This window comes from Pecten maximus, chromosome 11, assembly GCF_902652985.1.
Source record: "Pecten maximus chromosome 11, xPecMax1.1, whole genome shotgun sequence".
Lineage (NCBI taxonomy): Eukaryota > Metazoa > Mollusca > Bivalvia > Pectinida > Pectinidae > Pecten > Pecten maximus.
Window position 1 is genome coordinate 21504343 of NC_047025.1, and position 12569 is coordinate 21516911.

The 12569-nt window shown below is 36.3% G+C and overlaps 1 protein-coding gene across 1 annotated transcript in view; it reads left to right on the top strand.

Annotated features, from left to right (window-relative positions):
• The first annotated feature begins 2883 nt into the window (after window positions 1-2883).
• LOC117338309 (carboxypeptidase B-like) overlaps window positions 2884-12569 on the top strand; it is a 44512-nt gene continuing 34826 nt past the window's right edge. Inside the window, exon 1 of the mRNA XM_033899601.1 lies at window positions 2884-2993. The gene's annotated coding sequence lies outside the window, so the exon portion shown is untranslated. The remainder of the gene's footprint in view (window positions 2994-12569) is intronic.

Sequence of the window (12569 nt, forward strand, 5' to 3'; positions counted from 1 at the left end):
GGGAACAATTTCAGGGGTTGACGCGGTGTCCTCCATTGCCCTGCCAATGTTGCCTGCCCGTCGAAAAACTGTAATCAACTAAAAGTTCTCTAATTACAAAAGTACACAAAATATACCTTTGTTTCCCATGAAAGTTCATGAGGACGTCTCCGATTCCCTTTTTTGATATAGATAAAGCACTCCCCGGTTATGGGTCACGGCCAACCCGGGGGCGAGGTTGACTACCCCAATGTCCTGTGTTCACATCCACCATCGTATAGCTCAACCTAGGCGGGTCTCCAAAGGTATTTCCAAAAGTGTGTATGCAATTCCCATGTGGTTCCGTCAAACATTCACCATATTGATCAAACGTCATGTGCTGTCTAAGGTCATGGCACCTCGGGAAGTTAAGTGTCTTTCCGAATAGGGATATTGCATGCAGACATGTGTTGGAGCTCCATATGGTCACAGGGGCCTGGGTCCTCTTCCGGGTTTCCCCTTCCCTGGTCAGAGGGGTCCCAGCAACCCAGGATTGAAAAAAATATATATTAGCTATATAACTAAGACTTAATTATGATAGTGACAATGAGGTGAGGTCATAAACCCCGACCGCATCCAGTCAGGCGGACGTCTTCGACGGCTTCCGACCCGAGGAGCTGGGTATCCGAATGAACTCGCCTCTGGCCAGTCAGGATCCAATTACAACGGAATAACTGTCTCCAATCCCTCCAGCTCGGTCAACTCGCATGGACCCCTCTCTGGAAGTTCCCTATGTCTCCTCGGAAGCCCCCCACCCCCTCCTCACCAGCTCTGCGCTATTATCCCTTTCATAACAGGGCTTAAGACGATTAAAATGGACGACCTGTTGATGCCTACTGCCCGGTTTACAGATAACGAAGATGACATCCGAAAGGTTTTTCTTTATAAGGAAAGGGCCCTGCCAATAATTCATCAATTGGCATTCTCAATGCTATAAAGGTTATGCGATCCTGTCCATTTCTATGTTTTGGAAAAAAAACAATGCAAGTTTTTCTTCTTCTTATAAAAAGTCGAAAGACTATCAAAACGTGCTTGAGAAGTTAACTGGAGAACACTTTATGAAAATGCGACTTAGGCAAAGATGAAACATAAAATGCATTTAACTGCATGATAAGAGAAGTTCATGTTGACAATAGCCTTGTTGACGAGATCTTCCATAGTGATTCACTTATCTATTTTTTTCACCTGCCCCTCTTTTAGTTGACTTTTCCTGTTTTCATATGAACCTAAATATGCATTTCGTTTCAAATATAAGGATGTCTTCAAATAAGAAGTAACGCATTGTCCATGTTGATATTGATACGTTCAATGATACATTAAACTCTTCTAAGTGAATTGTTTTCCTTTTTCGAAATGTCAAATGCCCTCATAGACACGTTTAAATTCAATAGTTGACTAAGAGCATGCATTCAAATGTAATACAAATATATGTATAACACTGATTTTAACGCAGTCTGAGTTTATTAAGCTGAGAGGGAGAGATGTAAATATACATAATATGTCTGTAACCAGCACAATTATAATATCATTCAGACGTTTGAATAATGGTTTATTTGAACAACATGCTGTAGAAGAGATATTATATCGTTAAGGAGACTTCTTGTTAAGTTTAGCAATCCAGTATAAATGAGGCAGCACCATATCCGTTATTTACCTGTAATCTGAAAGAATATAACACAGATGCATATTAAGTCAGATTTTTCTTCTAAAAAAGAAGTTAGACACTGTATGCCGATAAGAACAAGAACGTGCTGAAGAAGACCGGAAAGGGAAGGGATCATTCCTTGCGCTCTGTGGTTGTTAGATTATCCTTGGTGATAGACGAAGACAGGGAGATTTTCTATTTCCCATTTTTAGCAATGTAAGAAACTGAAGACACAAGAGGAAATAAAATTCTTTCAAATGATTAGGAAGGAAATCAAAAGAGTTGAGGAGGAATTATAAGGGGAAATGGTGAAAGTTTGTAAACAAGAGTATGGGTCAGGTAGAACCTGGTATTAAAGTGAATGACGTGTCATGTAAATCTATATATATATATCGATAAGGTGAATGACGTGTCATATAAATATATATATATCGACAAGGTGAATGACGTGTCATGTAAATCTATATATATCGATAAGGTGAATGACGCTTCAAATGAATCTATATATATATCGATAAGGTGAATGACGTGTCATGTAAATCTATATATATCGATAAGGTGAATGACGTATGAAGAACAGAGACTTCCAAAACATTTTGATTTTTTTTTTAGAAAGGCTTAAGATGGCTACCATATATATACGAACTGTGACTCCATTGTTACCATCTTAGTTCTTAATATAAGATTGTAACATAGACATACATGGCATGTGTCGTGTATGAAGACTCTGGCCCCTTCGGAACACCGGGCCTTATTCGTTTTGTACTTTATCATGGGTCTCCATTTAAATCTATATTTTTGTTCGTAGTTGCTCTTGTTTTATCATTTTAATGTAGGTATTCTCTGTTGTATGAAGATAACAATGATTAATGTCTAATCAGATCCTGATATCTAAAATGGGCTGTACACAACGTACATGTAAAGTCATGCAGGTGCATTTCATGTTTTTTACATTCAGTGAGCTCGTTTTGTGCATGCATGTAATATTCCCAGTGTAAGGGCATTATACGTTGGAATTATTTCCTCGATAATTCCCACCGTATTGACAGGAGACGGGTTCTTAATTGTTTATTATTTCCTAGTTTGTATTATTGAGAGATGTGCTGTTTTATGTTTTGGGTAATATTAAGCAAACTCTTCCCATCCTTCTTCTTAACAAGTAACGAACACAAAACTAATAAATACCTTAACATTCGAATAATTTGTAAACACGTGTTCACTAGAACGAATATGACGTAGCAATGCAGACCTTAACATACATCGTGGTACAATTCTCCGACTCAGTAGTAATATGACGCAGCACAACGCCCAGTAGTTAATTGTGAATGAGGTTGGTAAATTTTATAATCGAGCATATTGTTTTACATTGAACAGAATTGTTCTTTTAGTATTATTATTATTTGGGTTTTTTTTTATTTTGTTTGTTTGTTTGGTTTTTTTTTTTCCATTTGAGTACTTTGAAGCTACCTTTACTTTACTTTTCAGTTGTATAACACATGATTTATCAATATTCTATCAGAACTAAAAGCAACCATTGCACTTTTCACCAACTATGAGTACAAACCTATAGTCCCCTCCAGTAGTACTTAAATCTCCAATTAGAATTCCAAGAACTGCTGTGGTTGAATGTATATCAATATATATAACAGATTTATAACTCGAGTATATAATCTAAAAAAAAATAGAAAGAAAGAAAGAAAAATCTTGTGGTTTTGGCTCATGTCACGGTATTTCTATAAATACGAAAGCAGACTGTGTAAATAACTATATGGAAATTACACGACCGTGTTCAAAACGGAATATAATTAGGACTTAATGTTTAACATCTCGATACAAATTGAAACATCTGCTGCTCATCGAATGTTGAAGTGCATTATTGATTCTGAAGTAGAGACTATAGGTATAAACTAATACGACACCTGAGGTATGATTAATGTCACCAGGTGTTTTCTCACACCTGAGTGTTCACGTGGCCCATTAGATAGTTTATAATAGTAACAACCAACATGTACACTCTTCAGGATAACATCTGTTATACGTTATAAAGTAGATAGGGATACCAATGTCAGGTATGTCTTTCTAAGATATAGCATAAAGTGGTAGTGTCTTTTGTACAAGTTTGGGCTCGGATAGAAAAATGTAGTATCCTTAATGCATATTTTGAATGGTATTATGGTTTGGTTATGTGGGTATGGTTTAATTAAGTATTGTTTAACAGCCTATCAACATCTACGGTCATTTAAGGACGGCCTCCCCTGCATGAGTATGGTTTGGTTTGGTATTGTTTAACAGCCTATCAAAATCTTCGGTCATTAAAGGACGGCCTCCCCTGTATGGGGATGATTTGGTTTAGTATTGTTAAACAGCCTATCAAAATCTTCGGTCATTAAAGGACGGCCTCCCCTGTATGGAGATGGCTTGGTTAAGTATTGTAGAGCAACCTCTCAATATCTACGGTCATTAAAGGACGGCCTCCCCTGTATGGGGATGGTTTGGTTTGGCATTGTTTAACAGCCTATCAAAATCTACGGTCATTAAGGACGGCCTCCCCTGTATGGGGATGGTTTGGTTTGGCATTGTTTAACAGCCTATCAAAATCTACGGTCATTAAGGACGGCCTCCCCTGTATGGGGATGGTTTGGTTAAGTATTGTAGAGCAACCTCTCAACATCTACGTTCATTTAAGGACGGCCTCCCCTGTGTTGGTATGGTTTGGTTAAGTGAGTATGGTTTGGTTTAGTATTGTTTAAAAACCTATTTACATCTACGATCATTAAAGGACGGCCTCCCTTGTATGGGGATGGTTTTGGTTATGTGAGTATGGTTTGGTTTAGTATTGTTTAAAAACCTATCTACATCTACGATCATTAAAGGACGGCCTCCCATGTATGGGGATGGTTTGGTCAAGTATTTTTTAACAGCCTATCGAAATCTTCGGTCATTAAAGGACGGCCTCCCCTGTATGGGGATGGTTTGGTTAAGTATTGTAGAGCAACCTCTCAACATATACGGTCATTAAAGGACGTCTCCCCTGTATGGGTAGGATTTGGTTAAGTATTGTTTAGCAACCTCTCAACATCTACGGTCATTTAAGGACGGCCTCCCCTGTGTTGGTATGGTTTGCACTGTCGATAACGTGGTACGGAATGGTCATTTCAAGATGGAGGACCAGGATGAGCGAAGAAGGTAGGTGTTAACTTCAAGCTACCAGATCAGTTGTTTGAATACAAATTGTGACCATGCCAAGTACTTTACTGAATTCAGAACAAGGCCAAAGAACTTGATTTTTTGCAACCAATCTATAGCGTTTGTCTCTTAATTTTCTAGTGAGAGTATTTCTGATAAATAATTCAATATCGGCAAAATGTCATGGCAGGTTCCACCTCGATTACGATTTAAACAATTCGGTCAACTTCACAGTGGATTTACAAGAATTTTAGATCTGAACGACACATACACAATAATATAATTTGTTAACCCTTTTTCAGTTCAGTATGGTACGTGTCATGGTCACAATGTGTGGACAAAGAACTTATCTGGTAGCTTGAAGTTAAGACCTACCTTCTTCGCTCTTCCTGGTCCGCCATCTTGAAAAAGACCATTCCATACCACGTTAACGATAGTGGCTTGGTTTGCTATTGTTTAACATATCCTATCAAACCGCTAAGATAATTTAAGGACGGTCTCCCCCTTTTTACGAGATACATTTGTGTGTTTTGTGTCCTTGTAACAGCGCGGACCTGATCCTGACTTTATAATGCTACCTCACGAAGACACCCAGCAGGACACCCCATCCGGACACGTTATAATGACTACGACCAAACTAGTAGCACCACTCCCAAAGACACTGCGCTAAGCAGGAGTCGTAATTACCATATTATAGTCTCGGGCAGGGAACATTACCCAAGGTCTTCAACACAGTTGCGAACGGTCACCTTAAGGCCAAATATGAGACAGTAACAAAAGAGACATTAGGAATAAGTTTAATTTAAGAAAAGTTAGTTGCGAGAAAGAACATCCCAAGTTTAGTCGCCTCTTACGATTCCCTGTGCCCTACCCACAGGACAGTGTTGGTGTCGTATAGTTGGCACCGATAAAGACATTCAGGGTAACAGACCTGGAATTGGGACAAATGTCTGTTGTCAATGGATTGATGGCAATGGAGACGGAAGCACCCACCCTACCTAACAGGATGGTCGGTAGACAGCTATGAGATGGAGACAAACACGTCTAATACAGGTAACCGGAAATGTTCCAATAACTCAAAACATATGTTAAAATTTGTTTTCAAAATAAATCTATACCACCATTGATGCATATACATATCCTGATATATAACAGTGATTGTTGATACAGTGGATATAGGGAGCTAGATCACCAACAGGTAGACATGGCGCAACTCCTGGACGTGTAGGTAAGGAATAAGTATAAACAGTGACAACTTCCTGGTCCATGTCTGTGACAGACCCGCATCATACACACACAGTGGTAAAAGGATACCAGCTCCCAGGCAACAATGGCGACAAAAAGTGAGGGAAGTGACATCTATGTCGTAGTTTGCACATGTCTTTAACACTAAACCATTGGTTTTATATAGATGTCAATAATTAATTTTAAAACCAGAATAAGTTGCTGCAAACCAGGGATGAAATGGCTATTCCGTCCTTTTACTAATTTTACTCGCCATCGTTAAATCCACACAATTTCATAAATTCTACAAACTCTATGCACACTTTTTCATCAGAAAAAAAACATTTTTGGTTCTAAACATCCACTATGTTCTTTCGGCAACGCACCCGCTGTTACATACAAACACGGTTTCACTTAATATGTACGTATTATAAAGTAACATCATTTTACATTGCACGTGCACTGATCAGTTATTGGTTGAAAAAGTGGCTGGCTTGTTAACTTTAACCCTACCAAAACAGTGTTAATGATTGAGAGCAAGGAAAATAACAGACCAATTTATCTTCATTTATGAGTAATGTCCCTCTAACAGAAGTCCTCCTGACCTACATTTTTACCTTTGACCAACATCAACGAAAACGTTTGTCCGGGCTCCATCTCAATCACTACTTGTCACTGGAATGTCATACTTGGTGTATGTGTTCACCCGTTTTATTGTAAACTTATCATTGTGCATTCTTGTCAAATAATTTAACATTCGGTTGTGGGACTGTAACTTGCGGAGTTGTCTTGTTTATGACATTTATTAGCACCAATACACAAAGTTGTTCACTGTGTTTTTGCATTGCCTTATGTGGATGAATATAACTATACATAGAATTACTCTAGATGAATGTTCGCCAAATGTGTCTTTAACTTATGATACGTTTATTTTGCTTTCTCATAGTATTACAAGATTTAACTGTACAAAGAGGTTAACCATCTGGCTCAGTATTTAACAGGTTTCTATATATAGACTGACTTTTCCAGTGTTAGACTAGCCATACAAACCAGTAATAATCATTGAAAGTTTTTTGTGTTTACCTCTGATTCAATGAATCATCTCAAGATAATCGAGAGAATTCCTGACAAGTCTTCCATTGACAATTTTGCAACGATGGAGAGAACGCCGAGTCACAACCTGGACACGAGGGTATGACATTGAAGCGATTCCTGGTGACGTAAACAAAAGATTGCGTTACATAAAGTACACGTGTAAAGGCATATCGGCTCAAAGCTCAAAATTTCAACCAATCAAAATACCACGAAGGCCATATACGACTAGTGGTACATCAATATACAAGGATCCGAGAGTGGAATAGCACAGCGTGTCGTTGTAGTCGTGTTTCTAATTTGTACGTGTGTCCCAACGCAGTTTACTTTCGGACGTATTTCTTGTTCCTTGAGTTTAAGACAATTTCTTAAAAACAGAGACAGTGCAACAGTGATCAGAAAAACATTAAAGCTTTAAAAATTGATGCCAGCAATGATACGATGTTCTGGTTTGGTGATAGATAAGATTGGAAGATAAACCAAAAACCCAATAAATCATTGACATATTTACTTATATAGTCAAATGAAGAATAGAATGGTATCAGAGATGTTCTGTTAGACGAAAGCTGCCTAACCGTCTCCTTTCTACAGGTAAAAATTCCACAATTGTCTAGCGCACTTCAGAGTTTTACCGTCATGAAACAGTGCTTTATTTATTTAAAGATTCCTTTTTATTTCGCCAAAAATATGAATACATTTCTGTATATAAATTTTTGGATATACGTATAATGTTATGTATTCAATAAAACCGTCACATTTTTGCATTAAAGCCACATACTCCCAAACAACCTAAAATTCTAGTTGCACACATGTATTAATGGCAATCCAAGATGCTCATTCACGCTCTCCTCACATTAAAATGACCACTGGCCTGGACGCTTGACCGGGGCGATTCCTTGAGACATCAGTGTATAAAAATAACTCGCCGCATTTATATTTATCGCGAGATTTGTCACGGAGCCGAGAACGAGGCTATAACAACGTGCGCTGCACATAAACTACACACATGGCCGTTGTTTACATATCGAGCATACGTGAACTTTGCCTCATAATGCTATCAACAAAATATTCGCCTAATACCCAGGTAACTGAACAAAATAAACATAGTTTATATTTAAATATTTGATTTAAAAATGAAGCAATATGCATACAACAAAATATCGATAATTTTTAGATCGGTGAAGTTGACAATGTACAAAAGCTAACAAGCAATCTAAAATCGGAATTCGAGTCTATTCTCTTTCCTTCTCTCGCTAAGTTCCAACGATTCATTTCCTTTCCAAAGGAAATACTCGCGTTTTGCCGATTCCACTCACTTTTGCGTCTTTTTTTGGCAGAATCTGTCTGCGTTTTCGCAGGTCCACGCTTGCGGAGTTCCGCCATTATGTATGGACTGTCTAAAACCAGCCGTTGCATTGTGGGACTAATTTTCAGAGAAACTTGGTCCGGCAGCCACAGTTAATATTTTTGGGAATTCCCCGTATACTTTTATAAATAATTCTTTCAGTTTCTGATTCACGGTAATCTGTTGGGTATGTATCAAGTCCGAAAACTGTAAAAATGTTTCTTCGGGAGTATATGTGGTTTTAAGTCGATTTTCTTGGAAATCTACTTTAATAACATACTCACCATGTTGACGATGGAAACGAAACTGGAAGACACTCCACACAGCCGGACATCAGAACCCATAGGGCAAATGGGTACTTCGAGGCCACCAGCCTTGTGATAATGCTGGAAAACAATTAAGTTGGTATACAACACTGCTTGGGGAACGGTTAAAATGAAGGCTTAAATCAATGTTTTTATGTGGGCGTACATTTGATATAATAGCGAAAACTGACCGTGCATCAGAACTGTTTCTCCCGATATTGTGACATTCCCTCTATTTCAACAACTGTTTTCCCCTATATTGTAACCTTCCCTCTATTTCAACTTTTTTTCCCCGATATTGTAAACTTCCCTCTATTTTAACAACTTTTTTTCCTCGATATTGTAACCTTCCCTGTATTTTAATAACTTTTTTCCGATATTGTAACCTTCCCTGTATTTTAAGATATTTTGCCTTTTAATTCCGCTTTTTTAAAATCTTTTATCCCCACGATTTGTACATGACCGACTGTAAACACTTCCCCCCAGTCGGACACTCCCCATAGTCAAATTGTACTTCCCGATGTACCTTCCCCTTTTATAACTTTTTGAAAAACTTTAATTTTAACACTTTCTTCCGTGTAACCGTGTAAATAACTTTAATTAATCTGTATTTTAATACTTTTGATATTGTAAACTCCCTTTATCAAACTTTTTTCCCGATATTGTGACCTTCCTTATTTCAACAACTTTTCCCCCCGATATTGTGACCTTCCCTCTATTTCAACAACTTTTTTCCCCTATATTGTGACCTTCCCTCTATTTCAACAACTGTTTTCCCCTATATTGTGACCTTCCCTTTATTTTAACAACTGTTTCCCCCGAAATTGTGACCTTCCCTGTATTTTAACAACCTTTTTCCCGATATTGTGACCTTCCCTGTATTTTAACAACTTTTTTCCCCGATATTGTGACCTTCCCTCCATTTTAACAACTTTTTCCCTATATTGTAACCTTCCCTCCATTTTAACAACTTTTTCCCCGATATTGTAACCTTCCCTCTATTTTAACAACTTTTTCCCGATATTGTAACCTTCCCTCTATTTTAACAACTTTTTTCCCGATATTGTAACCTTCCCTCTATTTTAACAACTTTTTTCCCGATATTGTAACCTTCCCTCTATTTTAACAACTTTTTTTCCGATATTGTAACCTTCCCTGTATTTTAACAACTTTTTTCCCCGATATTGTAACCTTCCCTCTATTTTAACAACTTTTTTCCCCGATATTGTAACCTTCCCTCTATTTTAACAACTTTTTTCCCCGATATTGTAACCTTCACTCTATTTTAACAACTTTTTTTCCGATATTGTAACCTTCCCTCTAGTTTAACAACTGTTTTTTTTCGATATTGTAACCTTCCCTCTAGTTTAACAACTGGTTTTTTTCCGATATTGTAACCTTCCCTCTAGTTTAACAACTGTTTTTTTCCGATATTGTAACATTCCCTCTAGTTTAACAACTTTTTTTCCCGATATTGTGACCATCCTCTATCTTAAGAATTGTTTCTGCTATCATCCCCAACTAGAGAACTTTCTTTCATATATAGTTCCTCTATAACCTCAGTTTTAACAACAGTTTCCCCAGATATATGGATCATCCACTTTAAATACAAACTCCGTGTTTATCCATTGTTTTATAACATGGATGGACCTTGATACGTTTTAATATAATTCAAAAACACATTTTAGTTACAAATAACCGTCATAAAACTGTCCAGTGTAAGAAATTCGGTCATAGTCGTGGCTACTCGATGACTTCTTTAGTGTCTGTCTTGTGACGTGCATTCTGACACATGTGCGCGTTCCCACGTGTTGATGTGTCGGATAGAAGCGAGATGAGGAGATGGGCGGGACTTGATGAAATGTATTAAATAGTCGAAATTACTGATTATCTACCAAACGTTTTGGAGGGTCCGGGTAAACATGTCACTACCCCAGGTAAGTACGTCTCGTCAAACATGGGAACCGCCATTTCTCTATTACAGCACAGTGAGAGGATGTGATAATTTTCGTTTTTATGAAATGAATTAGTTTACTGTTGTCTATTATCTATATACTGATTTAGTTAACTGTTGTGTACCACCTATATAATTATTTAGTTAACTGTTGTATATCACCTATATAATTATTTAGTTAACTGTTGTATATCACCTATATACTGATTTAGTTAACTGTTGTCTATTACCTATATACTGATTTAGTTAACTGTTGTATATCACCTATATACTGATTTAGTTAACTGTTGTATATCACCTATATACTGATTTAGTTAACTGTTGTGTATTACCTATATAATGATTTCGTAAACTGTTATCTATTACCTATATACCGATTTAGTTAACTGTTATCTATTACCTATATACTGATTTAGTTAACTGTTGTATATCACCTATATAATGATTTAGTTAACTGTTATCTATTACCTATATACTGATTTAGTTAACTGTTGTGTATTACCTATATAATGATTTCGTAAACTGTTATCTATTACCTATATACCGATTAAGTTAACTGTTATCTATTACCTATATACTGATTTAGTTAACTGTTGGTATATTACCTATATACCGATTTAGCTAACTGTTATCTATTACCTATATACTGATTTAGTTAACTGTTATCTATTACCTATATACTGATTTAGTTAACTGTTGTGTATTACCTATATACTGATTTAGTTAACTGTTGTGTATTACCTATATACTGATTTAGTTAACTGTTATCTATTACCTATATACTGATTTAGTTAACTGTTATCTATTACCTATATACCGATTTAGTTAACTGTTATCTATTACCTATATACTGATTTAGTTAACTGTTGTGTATTACCTATATACTGATTTAGTTAACTGTTGTGTATTACCTATATAATGATTTAGTAAACTGTTATCTATTACATATATACTGATTTAGTTAACTGTTGTATATCACCTATATAATGATTTAGTTAACTGTTATCTATTACCTATATACTGATTTAGTTAACTGTTGTGTATTACCTATATAATGATTTCGTAAACTGTTATCTATTACCTATATACCGATTTAGTTAACTGTTATCTATTACCTATATACTGATTTAGTTAACTGTTGTGTATTACCTAAATACTGAGTTAGTTTTTCGTTTTTGACCAGTCAGATCAAACTTTGTATTTACCTCATTGAAACTTGCTGGTTTCTCCAATCGAAGCGAAGAGAGACCGATGGGTTATTTTGCTGTAATTCTGAAATATCGAGACTAGTTTGTTTTTTTATAAAATACCCACTTGACGTTATTTTTTGATGCACAGATTCTCCGGTAAAAAAACACCGATTAAATTGCAATCCTTTCAAAATGGCGCCGTCAAGTTGACATGGAGTAGGCCTAACGTCAACAGACGGCGTCATGAATATTATGTCACTGATTCCCGCACTTTTTGACACTAACATTACTTTTTAGCTTAAAAATGCATTTAAATGAAAATTGAATGGTTTCCCATTGGATATAACATATATTTAAATCGTATGACAGAATATATCGATATTTTCACGAATGCGAAGCATAGGTAATAGACAACAGTTAACTAAATAATTATATAGGTGATATACAAGAGTGAACTCAATCATTATATAGGTAATATACAACAGTTTACTAAATACTTATATAGGTAATAGACAACAATTAACTAAATAATTATATAGGTGATATACAAGAGTGAACTCAATCATTATATAGGTAATATACAACAGTTTACTAAATACTTATATAGGTA